At 45.0% G+C, this 22239-nt stretch overlaps 2 non-coding genes across 2 annotated transcripts; one reads left to right on the forward strand and one right to left on the reverse strand.

The window, feature by feature from the left end:
* Positions 1-1922: 1922 nt before the first annotated feature.
* TRNAH-GUG (transfer RNA histidin (anticodon GUG)) lies at positions 1923-1994 on the reverse strand. The gene has a single exon. It is a non-coding gene; the product is annotated as a tRNA-His (tRNA).
* A 15009-nt stretch (positions 1995-17003) lies between these two features.
* On the forward strand, positions 17004-17076 carry TRNAT-CGU (transfer RNA threonine (anticodon CGU)). Its single transcript has one exon. It is a non-coding gene; the product is annotated as a tRNA-Thr (tRNA).
* Positions 17077-22239: the final 5163 nt, after the last annotated feature.

A 22239-nucleotide genomic window follows, 5' to 3' on the forward strand; every position in this document is an offset into this window, starting at 1 on the left:
GAATGCCCAGACGGAGGTCTGCGCCAATGCATGAGAGAATCTCCAACTTTTGCACAGTGGAAGGCGCAATATTAGAGTGTAGCATCGTTTCCTGGTCTAAATAATGTTGTGTGTCACGGGCAGCAAGCCCTATTCATCAAACACGCAATGAGAAGGGCACGTGCCCGCCTCGTCCTTATAAACGAAAAGGTGGTTTACCGTCCTGCACAATTTTTCATAGTAAAAACAGCAGCCATAATGACGATGTGGATGGAGAGAGAGGGAAACACGTGAACACACACACACAGGAGAGAGAGAATTAGACGGAAATTTGAATTACTTCACGATGTGACGTCCACATGTTGCCAGAGATAAATTTTCAAGACGTCATTGGGACGTTAGAAATGGCGTAACTAGATCATGTTATCACTTGACTTCATCACAAGATAAAAGGTGGGCTTATCTCGAAGGCAGTGCATAACAAGGAGAAGTCCATAACCCTTGCATTACCTCCGATCTTTGAGATAGTGCATGGCCACGCAAGCTGCAGAAAACTTTGGGAGGGTGATGTAAGATGATCAGTGTATCGACAGAAAGATTATAATAATTAACTTCAAAATCAAGTAGTCTAAGAACAATGCATGCAGGAATATCGGAATTTTTAACACTAGTAGACGCATTATCGGCGTGTGGTATCGCGTGATACCCAATTGAGATTGGGCGTCACGGGATGCTACCCGCCTCGTCTATATAAACGAAAAGATGCTTTACTATGCTCCACAAAGTTTCACGGTAAAAAAAACAGCCATAATGACGATGTGATGGAGAGAGAGTGAAACACACGAACCCACACACACACACAGGAGAGAGAAAGGGAGAATGGGACGGTCATTTTATTACTTCACCATATGACGTCCACATAATGTCACAGATAAACTTTCTTGACGTCATTGTGACGTTAGAACATGGCGCAACAAGATTATGTCATCACATTTTGCCGTCACATGATAAAAGGTGAGCTGATCACGGAGGCATTGCAAAACAGAGAGAATTCCATAAAGTTTGCTTTACCTCCGATCTCTGAGATATTGCAGAGCAACCATAGCTGCAGAAAACTTTCAGAGCATGCTGTATATAAACGGAAAAGTGATGAAGGAACACTAACTTCCATTTCAAGAATTCCCAAAATAACCATGTGGGAATGTCGGAGTTTTTCACCGTGGTAGACGCAATATCGGAGTGGGGCATCGTGTGATGGGAAAATGAGAATGTGCGTCTTGAAAGGTTGCTCTATCCGAAAAATCCGCCGTCGGAGCGGCATGTTCCCTAACCGTCCATTAGACAAAAAGGTGGTTTACAATAGTTCACTAAATTCCAAGGTAAAAACCGCAGTATAAATGACGATAGTGATGGAGATTCAGAGAGAGAAACACACAAACACAAAACAAGGTGGGCTGATCACAGAGGCAGCCATAATGGCCGTGCGGATGGAGAGGTGAAAACACAAACACACACACAAACACAGGAGCGAGAGAGAGAGAGAAATTAACAGTATTGTGAATTCCGCAAGCCTGAACTATTGATCGAGACTTACCAGACGCTGTGGTTATTGATCAGGCTGTTATGGGCCGTACAAACCATCCTTGATAGTACCTCAGCATTGCCCTATCGTTTCCTGCGGTAGGTATTCGTTCAAACAGAGGCTGAACCTATTGAAAACTTTCTCAAAATGAAAGAGTAATCAAAGGCAGGTTCTACACGCAAGTTTTGATTGACAAAACAAACAAAAAAACAAACCAATAATAAAGCTTGGGAATACGGCAATGATGTTTATGGTGCCGGAAGTTTGCGGGTGAAACGAAAAAATCAACATTTGGGAGTTCTTTGCGACAATGCAAAATGATCACCAGGACCCCAATCTCTCTAAAAAAAGAAAAAAAATTTGCCGTGACCAGGAGTCGAACCTGGGTTATTGCGGCCACAACGCAAGGTACTAACCGCTGTACGATCACGGCTATCCCGCAGGACGAAGAATACGACTGTTGTTGCTCTGGCAATAAGAACGGTGCAGCGCTTTCATCTTTGCCTATCATCATCATCGTCGTCATTTTTGAACCATCGTGTTACAGTGTCTAGAAATATACTACCTAGTGGGCTGAGCGCCTGCATTCCGTTATTCCATTACTCAATCGCATGTTATTATTAGTTTTTACTCGAATCCTAATGGAATGCAGTCTAAGAGGTAAAGGTTTTAGGGTCTTCTGTGATAATTTTTGCTCTCAAAAACAAAGCACAATATGAAAAATAACTGGTGGTTATATTGCCAAATGTTTTTAAAAATAATTTTTTGCGTACTTCAACCACTTTGAGCATATATGCATATATATATATACATATATATATATATATATATATATGTCCATCCGTTCATCTGTCTGTCCGTGTACATCTGTCCGTCCATGCGTGCGTCCATCTCTCTGTCTTTCCATCCGTCCGTCCATCTGTCCAACCGTTCATCCGTCTCTCCTCATCTATTTGTCCTTCCGTCCATCCGCCTGTCTGTCCGTCTGTCCGTGCATCCGTCCGTGCATCTGTCCATCCGTTTTTCCGTGCGTCCGTCCATCCATCTATCCGTTCATTCATCTGTCTGTCTATCCGTCCGTCCATCTGTCCATCCGTTCATCCGCCTGTCTGTCCATCCGTCCGTCCATCTGTCCATTCGTTCATCTGTCTCTCCGTGTACATCCGCCCGTCCATCCGTGCGTCCATCCCTCTTTCTGTGCATCCGCTCATCCATCTGTCCGTCCATCCGTCCGTCCATCTGTCCATCCGTTCATCCGTCACTCCGTACTCATCCATCCGTCCGTCCGTGCGTCCTTCCGTCCATTTGTCTGTCCGTGCGTCCATCTGTCCGTCTGTCTGTCCGTGCATCTGTCCGTGCGTCCGTCCATCCGTTCGTCCGTGCGTCCGTCCATCCATCCTTCTGTGCGTCTGTCTGCCTGTCCGTTTGTAAGTCTATCTTTCTGTCTGTCTGTCTGTCTGCCTATCTATCTATCCATCTATCTATTTATCTATCGTATCGCCTACGTCTGGGTGCCCTCACGATCACCCTCTTAACTTAGCGTCTTTGAAGTAATTTGCACGAAGAGCTAAATGTTCGTGAAAAGCCAATGCTGGTTCCATTGTTGACTTTCCAATTTCTTGCACATAATTAGTGCCACATCCTAATGTCTCACTCAATAAAAAAATTACAACAGGGTCATTTTGCATAGCATTTATTCCCAAGTTACGTGGGATCTGCGTATTTTTTTTATTGCGGGCAGTAGCGAATGGCGAAAAGTATGCCACTATAATGGTCTTCCTTTTGTATTGCAGAGCACCACTACTGTGAAAGCAATCGAGTAGTTCCTATACAATAGAGCAATATGTAAAACAACACCCCGGAAATGCAGAAAACTAATAGTAGGCCTCGCGCGGCACCACCTCCTGCAGGCTTTGCAGCGCTTGTATAGAGCAAAATTTGAACGAAAATGCACCCACTCGCACAGCAGCGCACCATGAGGGCGCTGCTGGCAGTCATCAGCGGCGGGGCCATCTCCTAGCCAGCGCTCAGAATACTAGGCAGTATATTTCTAGAGACTGTAATCGTGTCGCCACTCTCACGCTGCTTGAGCTGAAAAAAACGAGGCCCGAATGCCCAGACGGAGTTCTGCGCCAATGCATGTGGGAATCTCCAACTTTTGCACGTCGGTAGGCGCAATATTAGAGTGTAGCATCGTTTCCTGGTCTAAATAAAGTTGTGTGTCACGGGCAGCAAGCCCTATTCAGCAAACACGCAATGAGAAGGGCACGTGCCCGCCTCGTCCTTATAAACGAAAAGGTGGTTTACCATCCTGCACAATTTTTCATAGTAAAAACAGCAGCCATGATGACGATGTGGATGGAAAGAGAGTGAAACACGTAAACACACACACACAGGAGAGAGAGAGAGAATTAGACGGTAATTTGAATTACTTCAAGATATGACGTCCACAAGATGCCAGAGATCAATTTTCATGACGTCGTTCTGACGTTATAACTGGCGTAACTAGATCATGTTTTCACATGACTTCATCACAAGATAAAAGGTGGGCTTATCTCGAAGGCTGTGCATAACAAGGAGAAGTCCATAACCCTTGCATTACCTCCGATCTTTGAGATAGTGCATGGCCACGCAAGCTGCAGAAAACTTTCGGAGGGTGATGTAAGACGATCAGTGTATCGACAGAAAGATTATAATAATTAACTTCAAAATCAAGTAGTCTAAGAACAATGCAAGCAGGAATATCGGAATTTTTACCACTAGTAGACGCAATATCGGCGTGTGGTATCGCGTGATGGCCAAATGAGATTGGGCATCACGGGAAGCAACCCACCTCGTCTATATAAACAAAAAGGTGCTTCTTTATGCTCCACAAAATTTCACGGTAAAAAAACAGCCATAATGACGATGTGATGGAGAGAGAGTGAAATACACGAACCCACACACACACACAGGAGAGAGAAAGGGAGAATGGGATGGTCATTTTATTACTTCACCATATGACGTCCACATGATGTCACAGATAAACTTTCTTGACGTCATTGTGACGTTAGAACATGGCGCAACAAGATTATGTCATCACATGTTGCCGTCACATGATAAAAGGTGAGCTGATCACGGAGGCATTGCAAAACAGAGAGAGTTCCATAAAGTTTGCTTTACCTCCGATCTCTGAGATATTGCAGAGTACTCCAGCTGCCGAAAACTTTCAGAGCATGCTGTATATAAACGGAAAAGCGACGAAGGAACACTAACTTCCATTTCAAGGTTTCCCAAAATAAGCATGTGGGAATGTCGGAGTTTTTCACCGTGGTAGATGCCATATCGAAGTGGGGCATCGTGTGATGGGAAAATGAGATTGTGCGTCTTGAAAGGTAGCTCTATCCAAAAAATCCGCCATCGGAGCGTCATGTTCCCTAACCGTCCTTTAGACAAAAAGGTGGTTTACAATAGTTCACTAAATTCCACGGTAAAAACCGCAGTATAAATGACGATAGTGATGGAGATTCAGAGAGAGAAACACACAAACACAAAACAAGTTGGGCTGATCACAGAGGCAGCCATATAGGCCGTGCGGATGGAGAGGTGAACACACAAACACTAACACAAACACAGGAGCGAGAGAGAGAGAGAAATTAACTATATTGTGAATTCCGCAAGCCTGAACTATTGATCGAAACTTACCAGACGCTGTGGTTATTGATCAGGCGGTTATGGGCCGTACAAACCATCCTTGATAGTACCTCAGCATTGCCCTATCGTTTCCTGCGGTAGGTATTCGTTCAAACAGAGGCTGAACCTATTGAAAACTTTCTCAAAATGAAGGAGTAATCAAAGGCAGATTCTACACGCAAGTTTTGATTGACAAAACAAACAAAAAAACAAACCAATAATAAAGCTTGGGAACACGGTAATGATGTTTGTGGTGCCAGAAGTTTGCGGGTGAAACGAAAAAATCAACATTTGGGAGTTTTTTGCGACAATGCAAAATGATCACCAGGACCCCAATCTCTCTAAAAAAAGAAAAAAAAATTTGCCGAGACCAGGAGTCGAACCTGGGTTATTGCGGCCACAACGCACGGTACTAACCGCTGTACGATCACGGCTATCCCGCAGGACGAAGAATTATGATTGTTGTTGCTCTGGCAATAAGAACGGTGCAGCGCTTTCATCTTTGCCTTTCATCATCATCGTCGTCATTTTTGAACCATCGTGTTACAGTGTCTAGAAATATACTACCTATTGGGCTGAGCGCCTGCATTCCGTTATTCCATTACTCATTCGCATGTTATTATTAGTTTTTACTCGAATCCTAATGGAATGCAGTCTAAGAGGTAAAGGTTTTAGGGTCTTCTGTGATAATTTTTGCTCTCAAAAACAAAGCACATTATAAAAAATAACTGGTGGTTATATTGCGAAATGTTTTTAAAAATAATTTTTTGCGTACTTCCACCACTTTGAGCATATATGCATATATATATATATATATATATATATATATATATATATATATATATATATATATATATATATATATATATATATATATATATATATATGTCCATCCGTTCATCTGTTTGTCCGTGTACATCTGTCCGTCCATCCATGCGTCCATGTGTCTCTCTGTCCATCCGTTCATCCGTCTCTCCTTATCCATTCGTCCTTCCGTCCATCCGTCTGTCTGTCTGTCTGTCCGTGCAACCGTTCGTGCATCTGTCCATCCGTTTTTCCGTGCGTCCGTCCATCCTTCCATCCATTCATTCATCTGTCTGTCTATCCGTCCGTCCATCTGTCCATCCGTTCATCCGCCTGTCTGTCCATCCGTCCGTCCATCTGTCCATTCGTTCATCTGTCTCTCCGTGTACATCAGTCCGTCAGTCCGTGCGTCCATCCCTCTTTCTGTCCATCCGTTTATTTGTCTGTCTGACCCCCGTCCACCCATCTGTCCATCCGTTCATCCGTCTGTCTATCGATCGATCCGTCCTTCTGTCCATCCGTTCATCCGTCTGTCTGTCCATTCGTCCGTCTATCTGTCCATCCGTTCATCTGTCTGTCTGTGTACCGCCGATCGTATGTCCGTGCGTCCATCCGTCTGTCTGTGCATCCGTTCATCCATCTGTGCGTCCATCCGTCCGTTCATCCGTCACTCCGTACCCATCCGTCCGTCCGTCCGTGCGTCCATCCATCCGTCTGTCTGTCCGTGCATCTGTCCGTGCGTCCGTCCATCCGTTCGTCCGTGCGTCCGTCCATCCATCCTTCTGTGCGTCTGTCTGCCTGTCCGTTCGCCCGTTTGTAAGTCTATCTTTCTGTCTGTCTGTCTGTCTGCCTATCTATCTATCCATCTATCTATCTATTTATCTATCGTATCGCCTACGTCTTGGTTCCCTCACAATCACCCCCTTAACTTAGCGTCTTTGAAGTAATTTGCACGAAGAGCCAAATGTTCGTGAAAAGCCAATGCTGGTTTCAGTGTTGACTATCCAAATTCTTGCATATAATTAGGGCCACATCCTAATGTCTCACTCATTAAAAAAATTACAACAGGATCATGTTGCATAGCATTTATTCCCAAGTTACGTGGGATCTGCGTATTTTTTTAATTCAGGCAGTAGCGGATGGCGAAATGTATGCCACGATAATGATCTTCCTTTGGTATTGCAAAGCACCACTTCTGTGAAAGCAATCGAGTAAATTCCTATACAATAGAGCAATATGTAAAAAAACACCCCGAAATTGCAGAAAACTAATAGTAGGCCTCGCGCGGCCCCACCTCCTGCAGGCTTTGCAGCGCTTGTAGAGAGCAATATTTGAACGCAAATGCACCCACTCGCACAGCAGCGCACCATGAGGGCGCTGCCGGCAGTCATCAGCTGCAGGGCCATCTCCTAGCCCGCGCTCGGCATACTAGGCAGTATATTTCTAGAGACTGTAATCGTGTCGCCACTCTCACGCTGCTTGAGCTGAAAAAAACGAGGCCCGAATGCCCAGACGGAGTTCTGCGCCAATGCATGAGGGAATCTCCAACTTTTGCACAGTGGTAGGCGCAATATTAGAGTGTACCATCGTTTCCTGGTCTTAATAAAGTTGTGTGTCACGAGCAGCAAGCCCTATTCATCAAACACGCAATGAGAAGGGCACGTGCCCGCCTCCTCCTTATAAACGAAAAGGCGGTTTACCATCCTGCACAATTTTTCATAGTAAAAACAGCAGCCATAATGACGATGTGGATGGAGAGAGAGAGTCAAACACGTGAACACACACACAGGAGAGAGAGAGAGAATTAGACGGTAATTTGAATTACTTCTCGATAAGACGTCCACATGATGCCAAAGATAAATTCTCAGGACGTCATTCTGACGTTAGAAATGGCGAAACTAGATCATGTTCTCACATGACTTCATCACAAGATAAAAGGTGGGCTTATCTCGAAGGCAGTGCATAACAAGAAGAAGTCCATAACCCTTGCATTACCTCCGATCTTTGAGATAGTGCATGGCCACGCAAGCTGCAGAAAACTTTCGGAGGGTGATGTAAGACGATCAGTGTATCGACAGAAAGGTTATAAAGGAAGCACTTTATATTCAAGTAGTCTAAGAAAAATGCATGAAGGAATATCCAAATTTTTTACACTAGTAGACGCAATATCGGGGTGTGGTATCGCGTGATGGCAAAATGAGATTGGGCCTCACGGGAAGCTACCCGCCTCGTCTCTAAAAGCGAAAAGGTGCTTTACTATGCTCCACAAAATTTCACGGTAAAAACAATAGCCATAATAACGATGTGGATGGAGGGAGAGTGAAACACACGAACCCACACACACACACAAGAGAGAGAAAGGGAGAATGGGATGGTCGTTTTATTACTTCACCATATGACGACCACATGATGTCAGAGATAAACTTTCTTGACGTCATTGTGACGTTAGAACATGGCGCAACAAGATTATGTCATCACTTGTTGCCGTCACCTGATAAAAGTTGGGCTGATCACGGAGACATTGCAAAACAGAGAGAGTTTCATAAAGTTTGCTTCACCTCCAATCTCTGAGATATTGCAGAGCAACTCTAGCTGCAGAAAACTTTCAGAGCATGCTATATATCAACGGAAAAGTGATGAAGGAACAATAACTTCAATTTTAAGGTTTCCCAAAATAAGCATGTGGGAATGTCGGAGTTTTTCACAGTGGTAGACGCAACATCGGAGTGGGGCATCGTGTGATGGGAAATTGAGATTGTGCATCTTGAAAGGTGGCTCTATCCGAAAAATGCGCCGTCCGAGCGGCATGTTCCCTAACCGTCCTTTAGACAAAAAGGTGGTTTAATTAGTCCACTGAATTCCACGGTAAAAGCCGCAGTAATAATGACGATGGTGATGGAGATTCAGAGAGAGAAACACACAAACACAAAACAATGTGGCCTGAACACAGAGGCAGCCATAATGGCCGTGCGGATGGAGAGAGATGAACACACAAACACACAAACAAGCACAGGAGCGAGAGAGAGAGAAATTAACAGTATTGTGAATTCCGCAAGCTTGAATTATTGTTCGAAACTTACCAGACGCTGTGGTTATTGATCAGGCTGTTATGGGAAGTACAAACCATCCGTGATATTACCTCAGCATTGCCCTATCGTTTCCTGCGGTAGGTATGCGTTCAAAATGATGCTGAACCTATTGAAAACTTTCTCGAAATGAAGGAGTAATCAAAGGCAGATTCTACACGCAAGTTTTGATTCAGAAAACAAACAAAATAACAAACCAATAATGAAGCTTGGGTACACGGTAATGATGTTTATGGTGCCAGAAGTTTGCGAGTGAAATGAAAAAATCAAGATTTCTGAGTTCTTTGCGACAATACAAAAAGATCACTAGGCCCCCATTTTCACTAAAAAAGAAAAAAAAAATTTGCCGTGACCAGGAGTCGAACCTGGGTTATTTCAGCCACAACGCAAGGTACTAACCGCTGTACGACCACGGCTATCCCGCAGAACGTGGCATACGCCTGTTGTTGCTCTGGCAATAAGAACGGTGCAGCGCCTTCATCTTTGCCTTTCATCATCATTGTCATCATTTTTGAACCATAATGTTACAGTGTCTAGAAATATACCACCTAGTGTGCTGAGCGCGCACATTCCGTACGAGTGTGGGTGGCCGCACATGTGATGACTGCACTCAGATGCCACAAGCGGCGCTGCGTATCGAGAGGGGTCACGAACAAGCCAAATTCCTCTCATCCTGTTACTGCCGTGCCTTGCCACGTTTAAAACCAGCGTGTGACAGCTGCCTTCTGATTTACTGTGAAGGTCGACGGCGCCATATGTACACTGAAACACCCTGAGATTTTAAAATCTACGCAGGAACGAAAAGAACGATCGTGTCTTGGGCCGCGGTGTCAAAGATATTATCGGTCGAACAGGGAAAAGGTGCCTTGTTTCCTGCACTAACGGATCGAGCATGTTTTCCTGAATGAAAAGGTAGGATCAAGAAGGCATACAGAAGGCTAAATCCGAAAGCTGTCGTGTGAGAAACACATTCTTAGAGTGACTCCACCAAGCTATCTTTTCGGATTAGGGTGAACGGTGTCGGGAATGAAATCACCGTGTAGGGAAATTTCAAATATGATTATTTATCTAAAATATCGAAAATACCCTTTCTGATTGAATTCACACAGATTTTCTCCCATGTCAACGTCGCACTCCCTTTCCAACAACGTTTTGAGTATCATATGCGGCGAGTGTCAGATTATTCATTGGCATGTTATTATTGGTTTTGACTCGAATCCTAATGGCATGCAGCCTAAGAGGTAAAGGTTTTAGAGTCTTCTGTAATAATTTTTGCTCTCAAAAACAAGGCAGACATGCAGGTCGCGTCGGTTCCGCAGATTTTCAGTGATTCTCAGCGTGAAATTGAAGAATTGACGGACGCCTTCTTACAGTGAAGAAAGTGGAAGTTCCACGGAACCCCGCGATAGCACTCTCAAGTAGGTGGACGCTTAATTTTTGGCACATTGACCACATTTCTGTAACGCCGACGAACGCACGACGCCGTTGCCTCCTGCTGCTGTGCATAATGCGCTTGGCCTAGCCCATGGACGCTAGCGTCTTGATCCCCTTCAAGGCGGCGTTTTATGGGGTTAATGTTACAGGATGGCTACGATGAGCGTGGACGGCGAAGATATCACGCAACAAGAATATGAGAAAGAAGCAAGTTGGCGCCTTGTGAACAGAAGAGGACAAGCCAACAAAGAAACCACAACGCATGAAGCCAAGGACCAAGAAACGCCCCTCTCAAGCGAGAACGCGGTCAGTAATAGGTGGAGGAAGAGACAGAGAGCAAGACAATTTGTGGCCGCGAGCAGGATGCCCCGTCTGCCGAAGAAAGATTACAAGATGATTGTGCGCCCACGTGACGGCTTCAAGGTCACAGACTACGGGATCAATCGTCTAGAATGCTGCGTCGCCAACGCCGCTAAAATACCTAGGAATGAAATGGAAGAAGACACGGTATGTGCCAACTATAAACAGAACATTCTAGTGGTCAGCACACCATCAGAGGAGCGCGCCGAAAAATGCAGAACCATCGCTCAACTGAAGATTTGGGTCAAAACACTTCGAAGCCAATGCGTACGAGTCAGCTTTGGAAGATACATCTAAAGGGGTGATCCGACGAGTAACGCAGGACATGTCTCCAAGAGAGATCGTGGAAATGCTGGTAACCCCGAAAAATCCAACAGTCCTCATGGCCAAGAGGATGGGAAACACCACGAACGTCATCGTCCTCTTTGATGGGCATCGCGTTCCAAGTTATGTGAGCTATGGAAGAGCACTGGTCAAGTGCTCACTATACTGCAAGAAAATAGACGTGTGCTACCAGTGTGGATGCCTTGGTCACACAGCTGACGTCTGCCCGAGCCCGAATAGCAGAATATGCCGAGGGTGTGGCACTGACAACCCACCGCAGGAGCACGAGTGCGAAGTGAAGTGCCAGCTGTGTGGCAAAGACCACCCGACGGCAGATCACCATTGCCAGGCCAGATTTAAGGTACCGTACCTAGTGAAACGACGCCGCTGGGAACGAGCCCGACGGTAGGAAGAAGAAGCACTTTACTACGAGACGGAAGTGAATGCACTTCACTGGCAAAGATGGGGCGAGTCAGGTCAACGATCGGAACATCGGACGCGGGACGCATGAGGACCAGAAGCCTTCACCAAGCTTCAAGCACAAAATGAAAACCGCTCTGCGTTTACTACCACCACATCTATGTCGAGATCTAGATCGAGGTCCAGATCGAGATCTAGCTCGAGGTCGAGATCGAGGTCTAGACCCAAGACCGGCAATACCCGGTCTCCCCGATCAAAGGAGGGAGGAGGATCCCAAAGCTCAAAAGGACCGAGCGGCGTCCATGGCACCGCGGGACCCTTCCAGGTGAGCTGGGCAGATGTAGCTTCCGGGGCGCGCGCGGTGGCAGAGGCAGCTTTTCAATGTAGAATTAAGGCGCTAGAAAACGAATTGGCGCAGATCACGCAAAACAATGTTGCATTTATGAATGAGATTAGAAAACTCAGAGAAGAAAGTGATTTCCTGCAAAACGGAGGGGTTACACGCAACGAGGAAACCTCACAAGTTATTATGGAGGAAAAAGGCGCAGCAATGGAGGAAGAGATAGCAGCCCTCACCCCTGCTAAACGTAAACTAGAGAACGCTCCGATTAAAAGTGTGGTAAAGAAACCAAAAGCAGTGGCCACACCACAAGAAAGACAGGAGGAATTCGCAAACACCATGAAAGCCGAAATGAAACAAACTGAAAGAAAACTGCAAACTAAGCTCGAACAACAAGAAGTTAGATTTGAGGCAAACATAGAGGCCAAAATTGAGGAGCTAGGCAAGACGATATTGCAGAAAGTGCAGCAAATGGTGGCTGATTTCGACGCCAAGCTGGCAATATGGGGATCGCAGTCAAGGGGCCCAGTTAAGACGTCTTTTAAACCGTACGTTAGGACCTCGGTGCCCACCGAGGGATTAGAGCGCCTGTAACGCCGCCATGGACAGACAAAATTGCTACGTGATTCGGCAATGGAATTGTGGAGGATATAATCGAAAATGATACATTTTGCAACAACATCCTAAAGACACCAGCACCCCGGATGGTATAATGGTGCACAAAACGCACGGGCTGGTCAAACTGCCGGAATATAAGTCATTCGGCAGTGCTGATGGGGAGACAAAGGTATTAGCAACGTTGGTTAAGCGAAATCACGCGGTGGTGCAACATGACACAAAAATCAAGGCAATAAATCACATTCTCCTCGAACTCATACCCACGCGAAAAACAGAGGACAGTCTTTTTGTAATGAATATTAACAGCAGTCCTAAATGCAGAAAGCACACATTCCGCACGCTGTTTCGAAAAACCCTCGCTATAACGGGCAACCGGGTGCTAGTGATTGGAGGAGATTTCAACGCCCCACACGGTGCATGGGGATACAGGATCGAAACCCACAAAGGCAGGAACTTGTGGTTGGACGCACAGGAGGAGGGCCTGACGCTCGTGACCGATCCATCCATTCCTACAAGAACAGGTACTAGCGTTTGCGTGGATACCATGCCAGATTTGACGTTCACCAAAAATGTACTGGACACGCAACGGACCATTACGCAACATGATTTGGGAAGCGATAATTTTATACCTGAAATAACAGTGAGGGCAGGGCCGCGGAAGGCAAAAGGCAGACAACTTAAACTTGTCGATTGGGACCAGTTCCGAAACATCAGAGAGGAGCCCGACGAAATGATACGGAGTATTGGGGAATGGACCGAAAAGTTAAAACGAGACGTGGAGGCCGCTACGCGAATGGTGCCACCGGAGACGCAGCTAGAGTATGTAGACAATAAGCTTCTCCACATATGGGAGGCTAAGGAAGGTTTACAATGGAGGTGGAAAAACCAAAGGCACAACCGGACACTTCGTAGAAAGATAGCTAAATTGAACAGAGATATAGAGCAATACGCCCAGCAGCTGTGGAGACAACAGTGGGAGGAAAAGTGCAATGACATGGACAACCAGATAGGAATGGCGAAAACGTGGACCATCCTTAGACATTTGTTAAATCCGGACGGAAACAAGTTGGCAGAAAGGCACAATATTAATCGGTTAATACAAAAACATCAAGGTACAGAGCAGGCTTTCCTGAATGAAATCAAGAAAACATACATCTCTCAAGCGCTTCCCGTTACACACCCTGATTACACAGGGCTGGCAAATGATGACTTAGACAACGAGATCGGGGAGGCAGAAGTGAGGGCCGTCTTGCAAAAACTCAATACTAGATCAGCACCTGGACCAGATGGCATAACTAACAAAACGCTACGCAATTCGGATGAAGAGTCCATAACTAAAGTAACTGAATTCCTTAACAAATCATGGAAGGCAGGACAGATTTCGCAACAATGGAAGACGGCAAAAATCGTGTTAATACCCAAGCCAAGCAAGCGAGTGCAGATTGAGGACTTGAGACCCATATCTCTCACATCTCGTGCGGGAAAACTCATGGAGCACATGATTCTGGAGAGAATAACTACCTATCTAGAGGACCGGGATGCGCTACCACCCACAATGATAGAGTTCAGAAGGAACCTCTCAACGCAAGGCGCAATGCTACAAATAAAACATCAGAATATAGATAATCCGGGAACAGCGACAAAGGCCATTCTATGGTCCGACCTCAAGAAGGCCTTTGATAATGTAACCCATGCAACGGTGCTAAAAAGGGTAAACAATCTAGATCGGGGACAACGAACGTACAATTACGTGCGTAATTTCCTGACGGGAAGGAAGGCAAAAATCACGATAGGGGACCTAGTTTCAAAGGAAATTGAGATGGGCAGGGCAGGTACGCCGCAACGCTCGGTATTATCACCTATGTTATTCAATCTGGCTCTAATTGGACTGCCAACCAAACTCCAAGCAATCGAAGGACTGAATTATACGATATATGCAGACGACATCACCCTATGGGTGAGAAGTGGAAGTGATTGCGAAATATAGGAAACGCTTCAAACAGCAGTCGAAACGGTCGAGCGGTATCTGGAAGGTACTGGGCTAGCCTGCTCTGCGGAAAAATCAGAGCTGTTGCTGTACAGACCTACTTGTAGAGGTCGTAAACCAGGCAACTGCCTGCAAGGTCTTGCTCATAGAGAAGAAATACAGTTAAGAACAGCCGATGGAAAAACCATACTAATAGTCGACAGGATCAGGGTACTGGGTCTGCTCATCGAAGCCAAGGGCAACAATGGAGAAATCGTCAGGCGACTGGATGCAACTGTAGCCCAAATTATGAGACTCATAAAAAGGATAGCAACTAAGCACAGTGGCATGAGGGAGGACAACACGACAAGGTTGATCAGGCATTCGTGATAAGCAGAATAGTATACGTAGCGCCACCCTTAAAATGGCAAGTTGTGGAAAAGATCAAGCTAGACTGTCTCATTCGAAAAATATTCAAACTAGCTATAGGGTTACCGATTAGCACAAGCACCGACAAACTGTTATAGCTAGGCCTGCACAATACAATAGATGAGCTTATGGAGGCGCAGCGTACAGCGCAATATGAACGTCTCTCTAAGACACGAGCAGGAAGACATATTCTAGAGCGACTAGGCATAACGTATCACACGCAACACGGCGTTAAGGTGGACATTCCAAAAGAGACCAGGGAAACAATGATGATACCACCTTTGCCAAAAAACATGCACCCCGAACACAATAAAGCTAGACGAGAGACAAGAGCAAAACAAATACAAAAAAGTTCGGTAATGACAAGGACGCAGTTTTCGTAGACGCTGCTCGATACAAGCGCAAACGGGGTTTACCGCAGCCGTAATCGATAGCAACAAACGCTGTACGACATGGCCAACGATACGCACCACAAGTACTGAGACAGCTGAAGAGGTAGCCCTAGCGCTCGCTGTAGCTCAAACGCAACCGTGATAGTCAGTGACTCTGAAACGGCAGTGAGAAACATTGCCAACAGCCGCATCTCCCTGGAGGCACCACGTATCCTTAAAGGAGGGTGTCGAACAAGCCCAGAAATACATATATTAAATGGACACCTGCTCATGCCATCGCGGGGGACAGCAACAACGGGGCTGTACAAGACGCAGCTCGAGGGCTCACCGACCGAGCTGCCCTCTCAAGTGCCGCCCCAACCTCCTCCGGTGATTACGGCGTGGCAGACGAGTGGGAGTGGGAAGACAGAATGACCAGATACAATGAAATTACAAAACAATATAGATTACAGAAGGGCATATTCCCTCCCCCTCACCCAAAATTAACAAAAAGACAGTCTGTCAAATGGCGCCAGTTACAAACTAGGACATATCCGAATCCTGCACTATCGCACTATATATATCCTGATATATACAAACAGACAGGTGCAAGCATTGCGACTCCAGAGCCACTCTGGAGCATATGTTATGGGAATGTAGAGGGATTAGTACTCATAACAAGTATGCGGCCTCTACTGACAGCATTCGCGCGCGCTGGGAATCCGCAATGCTCAGTTCCGTCCTCGAAGACCAAATGTGGGCCGTCCAGCGAACCGAGGAAGCCGCCAGGATTCAAGGACTCCTGGGCCGTAACCTAGGCAGGGCCAATCGCCCACCCCATCTGCTCGCCGGACTCTGAATAAAGTTCTTTCCTCCTCCTGCTCCTCAAAAACAAAGCACATTTTAAAAAATAACTGGTGGATATATTGCCGATTGTTTTTAAAAATAATTTTTTGCGTACTTCAACCACTTTGAGCATTTATATATATATATATATATATATATATATATATGAGATATAACAGACAGTAATGCCAAGGAATGTACAGGGGAAGTTATTAGAACCAATGGAATGTAAATAAGAAGAAAGAAGAAAGAAAAGTGGATGAAAAAATTACCAACTGTGAGCAGGAATCGAACCTACGACCTTCGAATTACGCGTTAGCTCAGTGGTTAGAGCATCGAACGCGTAATTCGAAGGTCGTAGGTTCGATTCCTGCTCACAGTTGGTAATTTTTTCATCCACTTTTCTTTCTTATTTCTTCTTATTTACATTCCATTGGTTCTAATAACTTCCCCTATACATTCCTTGGCATTACTCTCTGTTATATCTCATTATTATTGTGTTAAAAACACGGAAAAACGAGCCCTTAGGTATACACTTCTTTCCCTTATTTCATTGAACGAGGGTCTCGTACTGGCAGACTTGGTGTGTTTAGGTTGTATAAGAGGGACAATTAATCAGCTGCCCGCTCATAATAAGTTCACGTGCTACGTGACGCCAAACATGCGCATAAGAGTGTTTTCACACTCGTTGTTTGGCTTATAGATGGCGCTGACTGTCGCTCCTACTTCTAAATTCACAGATAAACCCAAAAAAGTGGATGGAGGGAGGGCCGCTGTGATAGCTCAGTGGTTAGAGCATCGAACGCGTAATTCGAAGGTCGTAGGTTCGATTCCTGCTCACAGTTGGTAATTTTTTCCTCCACTTTTCTTTCTTCTTTCTTCTTATTTACATTCCATTGGTTCTAATAACTTCCCCTGTACATTCCTTGGCATTACTGTCTGTTATATCTCATTATTATTGTGTTAAAAACACAGAAAAACGAGCCCTTAGGTATACACTTCTTTCCCTTATATATATATATATATATATATATATATATATATATATATAGATATATATATATATATATGTCCATCCGTTCATCCGTCTGTCTGCCCCTCCGTCCGTCCATTCGTTCATCCGTCCATCTGTCCATCCGTTCATCCGTCTCTCCTTATCCATCCGTCTGTCTGTCCGTGCGTCAATCCGTCCATCCGTCTGTCCGTGCATCTGTCCATGCGTCCGTTCATTCGCTCGTCCTTGCGTCCGTCCATCCATCCATCCGTTCATCCGTCTATCTGTTCATCCGTTCATGCATCTGTCTGTCCATCCATCCGTTCATCTGTCAATCCGTTCATCCGTCACTCCGTATTCATCCGTCCATCCGTCCGTGCGTCCTTCCGTCCGTCTCTCTGCGTGCGTCCATCTGTCCGTCCGTCTGTCCGTGCATCTGTCCGTGCGTCCGTCCATCCGTTCGCCGTACGTCCGTCCATCCATCCGTGTGTGCGTCTGTCTGCCTGTCCGTTCGTCCGTTCGTAAGTCTATTTTTCTGTCTGTCTGTCTGTTTGTCTGTCTGTCTGTCTGCCTATCTATCCATCTATCTATCTATTTAACTATCGTATCGCCTACGTCTGGGTGCCCTCACGATCACCCCATTAAATTAGCGTCTTCGAAATACTTTGCAAAAAAAGCCAAATGTTCGTGAAAAGCCAATGCTGGTTCCAGTGTTGACTATCCAATTTCTTGCATATAGTTAGTGCCACATCATAATGTCTCAATTATTAAAAAAAATTACAACAGGGTCATGTTGCATAGCATTTATTCCCAAGTTGCGTGAGAATCGAATATTTTTTTATTGCGGGCAGTAGCGGATGGCGAAATGTATGCCGCGAAATGATCTTCATTTGGTATTGCAAAGCGCCACCACTGTGAAAAAATCGAGTAGTTCCTCTACAATAGAGCAATATGTAAAAAAACACCCTGAAAATGCAGAAAAATAATAGTTGGCCTCACGTGGCACCGCCTTCTGCAGGCTTTGCAGCACTTGTAGAGAGCAAGAATTCAACGCAAATGCACCCACTCGCACAGCAGCGCACAATGAGGGCGCTCCCGGCAGTCATCAGCTGCGGGGCCATCTGCTAGCCCGCGCTCAGCATACTAGGCAGTATATTTCTATAAACTGTAATCGTGTCGCTACTCTCACGCTGCTTGAGCTGAAAAAAACGAGGCCCGAATGCCCAGACGGAGTTCTGCGCCAATGCATGAGGGAATCTCGAATTTTCGCAGAGTGGTAGGCGCAATATTAGAGTGTAGCATCGTTTCCTGTTGTAAAAAAGTTGTGCGTAACGGGCAGCTAGCCCTATTCATCAAGCACGCAATGAGAGCGGCACGTGCCTGCCTCATCCTTATAAACGAAAAGGTGTTTTCCCATCCTGCACAATTTTTCATAGTAAAAACAGCAGCCATAATGACGATGTGGATGGAGAGAGAGTGAAACACGTAAACACACACACACAGGAGAGAGAGAGAATTTGAGGGTAATTTGAATTACTTCACGTTATGACGTCCACATGATGCCAGAGATAAATTTTCATGACGTCAATCTGACGTTAGAAATGGCGTAACTAGTTCGTGTTATCACATGACTTCATCACAAGATAAAAGGTGGGTTGATCTCGAAGGCAGTGCATAACAAGGAGAAGTCAATAACCCTTGCATTACCTCCGATCTTTGAGATAGTGCATGGCCACGCAAGCTGCAGAAAACTTTCGGAGGGTGCTGTAGGATGATCAGTGTATTGACAGAAAGGTTATAAAAGAAGCACTTCAAATTCTAGTAGTCTAAGAACAACGCATGAAGGAATATCGGAATTTTTTACACTAGTAGACGCAATATCGGCGTGTGGTATCGCGTGATGGCAAAATGAAATTGGGCGTCACGGGAAGCTACCCACCTCGTCTATATAAGCGAAAAGGTGCTTTACTATGCTCCACAAAATTTCACGGTAAAAACAATAGCCATAATGACGATGTGGATGGAGGGAGAGTGAAACACTCGAACCCACACACACACACAGGAGAGAGAAAAAGAGAGTGGGACGGTCATTTTATTATTTCATTATATGACGTCCACATGATGTCAGAGATAAACTTTCTTGACGTCATTTTGACGTTAGAACATGGCGCAACAAGATTATGTCATCACATGTTGCCGTCACATGATAAAAGGTGGGCTGATCACGGAGGCATTGAAAAACAGAGAGAGTTCCATAAAGTTTGCTTTACCTCCGATATCTGAGATATTGCAGAGCAACTTTAGCTGCAGAAATTTTTCAGAGCATGCTGTACATCAACGGAAAAGTGATGAAGGAACAATAACTTCCATTTCAAGGTTTCCCAAAATAAGCATGTGGGAATGTCGGAGTTTTTCACAGTGGTAGACGCAATAATGGAGTGGGGCATCGTGCGATGGGAAAATGAGGTTGTCCGTCTTCAAAGGTAGCTCTATCTAAAAAATTCGCCGTCGGAGCGGCTTGTTCCCTAACCGTCCTTTAGACAAAAAGGTGGTTTACAATAGTCCACTAAATTCCACGGTAAAAACCGCAGTATTAATGACGATGGTGATGGAGATTCAGAGAGAGAAACACACAAACACAAATTAAGGTGGGCTGATCACAGAGGCAGCCATAATGGCCGTCTGGATGGAGGGAGATGAACACACAAACACACACACACAAACACAGGAGCGAGAGAGACAGAAATTAACAGTATTGTGAATTCCACAAGCCTGAACTGTTGATCGATTCTTACCAGACGCTGTGGTTATTGATCAGGCTGTTATGGGCCGTACAAACCATCCGTGATAGTATCTCAGCATTGCCCTATCGTTTCCGGCGGTAGGTATTCGTTCAAAATGAGGATGAACATATTAAAAACTTTCTCAAAATGAAGGAGTAATCAAAGACAGATTCTACACGCAAGTTTTGATTGGCAAAACAAACAAAAACAAACAAACCAATAACAAACCTTGGGTACACGGTAATGATGTTTATGGTGCCAGAACTTTGCGGGCAAAACGAAAAAATCAAGATTTGGTAGTTCTTTGTGACAATACAAAATGATCACCAGGGCCCCATTTTCTCTAAAAAAAGAAAAAGATATGCCATTACCAGGATTCGAACCTGGGTTATTGCGGCCACAACGCACGGTACTAACCGCTGTACGACCACGGCTATCCCGCATGACGAGGCATACGACTGTTGTTGCTCTGGCAATAAGAACGGTGCAGCGCCTTCATCTTTGCCTTTCATCATGACCGTCGTCATTTTTAACCATCGTGTTGGAGTGTCTAGAAATATACCACCTAGTGTGCTGAGCGTGCGCATTCCGTACGAGTGTGGATGGCCGCACATGTGATGACTGCACTCAGATGCCACAAGCGGCGCTGCATGTCGAGAGGATGCACGAACAAGCCAAATTCCTCTCATCCTGTTACTATCGTGCCTTGCCACGTTTAAAACCAGCGTGTGCCAGCTGCCTTCTGATTTACTGCGAAGTTCGACGGCGCCATATGTACACTGCAACACCCTGAGATTTTAAAAGGTACGCAGCAATGAAAAGAAGGAACGTGTATTGGGCCGCTGTGTGAAAGATTTTATTGGTCGAACAGGGAAAAGGTTCCTTGTGCCCCGCACTAACAGATCAAGCATGTTTTATTGAAAAAACAAGTAGGATCAAGAAGGCAGATAGAAGGCTGATTCCGAAGGCTGTCGTGTGAGAAATACATTCTTAGAGTGACTCGACCGAGCTATCTTTTTGGATTAGGGTGAACTTTGTCGGGAATGAAATCACCGTGTAGGGAAATTTCAAATCTGACTATTTATCTAGTAAATTGAAAATACCCTTTCTAATTTCATTCACACAGATTTTCTCCCATGTCAACGTCGCACTCCCTTTCCAACAATGTTTGGAGTAACATATGCGGCGAGTGTCACATTATTCATTGGCATGTTATTATTGGTTTTTTCTCAAATCCTAATGGCATGCAGGCCAAGAGGTAAAGGTTTTAGGGTCTTCTGTGATAATTTTTGCTCTCAAAAACAAAGCACATTATAAAAAATAACTGGTGGTTATGCTGCCAATTGTTTTTTAAAATAATTTTTTGCGTACTTCAACCACTTTGAGTATATATATATATATATATATATATATATATATATATATATATATATATATATATATATATATATATATATATATATGTATATATATATAGGATATGGCACACCGGGAGCGTTGTCAACAAGGATAAATATATTTATTTCCCAACAGTTTTGGGAAGGGTCCTCCCTCCATCAGGGAATGAGTTATACTGACATGAGCTTCCAAACTTCGTTGCTGCCGCGTCCCTCTCGCCTTGAAAGACGTTTGCGAGAGTGAGAGGGAACTAGAAAAAGCAAAAAAACAGAAAAGGGGGAGAAAAAAGACAAAAAAAAGAAAGAAAAGAAAGAAAGTAAAAAAGAGGAAGAACCACTGTCAACACTGAGAACGAAGCCAACTGTCCGTCTACATCCACATACTGTTCATATCACGTGCTGTTCAGTTCTTGACGTGTGTCGGGCCACCGAAGATTGTCGCCGCGGTGCCGGGAGGGTCCATAACGGCGCGCGTGAAGAAAGGGGTTTCCCCGTAATGGGTCGTTCGGTGGGCGGCGGGTGGCGTGCGTAAAGAAAGGTTTCTCGTTAATGGGTCGGTCGGCTATTTACCTTTAATCTTCGTCCGTTTCCCTTCAATGGCCATGAAGTGGTAGGCGAACGTAAACACTTTGTATGTGCATGTGGAAAAAAAAACAAGAAAGGACAGTGTACACGTACGAGTCAGTCAGAAAAGTGCCGCCATATCCACGAAGTGAATGATGATGAGTGGGCGAAGCTCTAGAGGAAAACCTGGTAAACCATGAATCTTCCGTACATTTTGCCTACTCGATTTTATTACAATGCTCCCCCTAGCGTACGTCGCCGCACTAAATC

The sequence above is a fragment of the Rhipicephalus microplus genome, chromosome X (genome assembly GCF_043290135.1).
Source record: "Rhipicephalus microplus isolate Deutch F79 chromosome X, USDA_Rmic, whole genome shotgun sequence".
Classification (NCBI taxonomy): domain Eukaryota; kingdom Metazoa; phylum Arthropoda; class Arachnida; order Ixodida; family Ixodidae; genus Rhipicephalus; species Rhipicephalus microplus.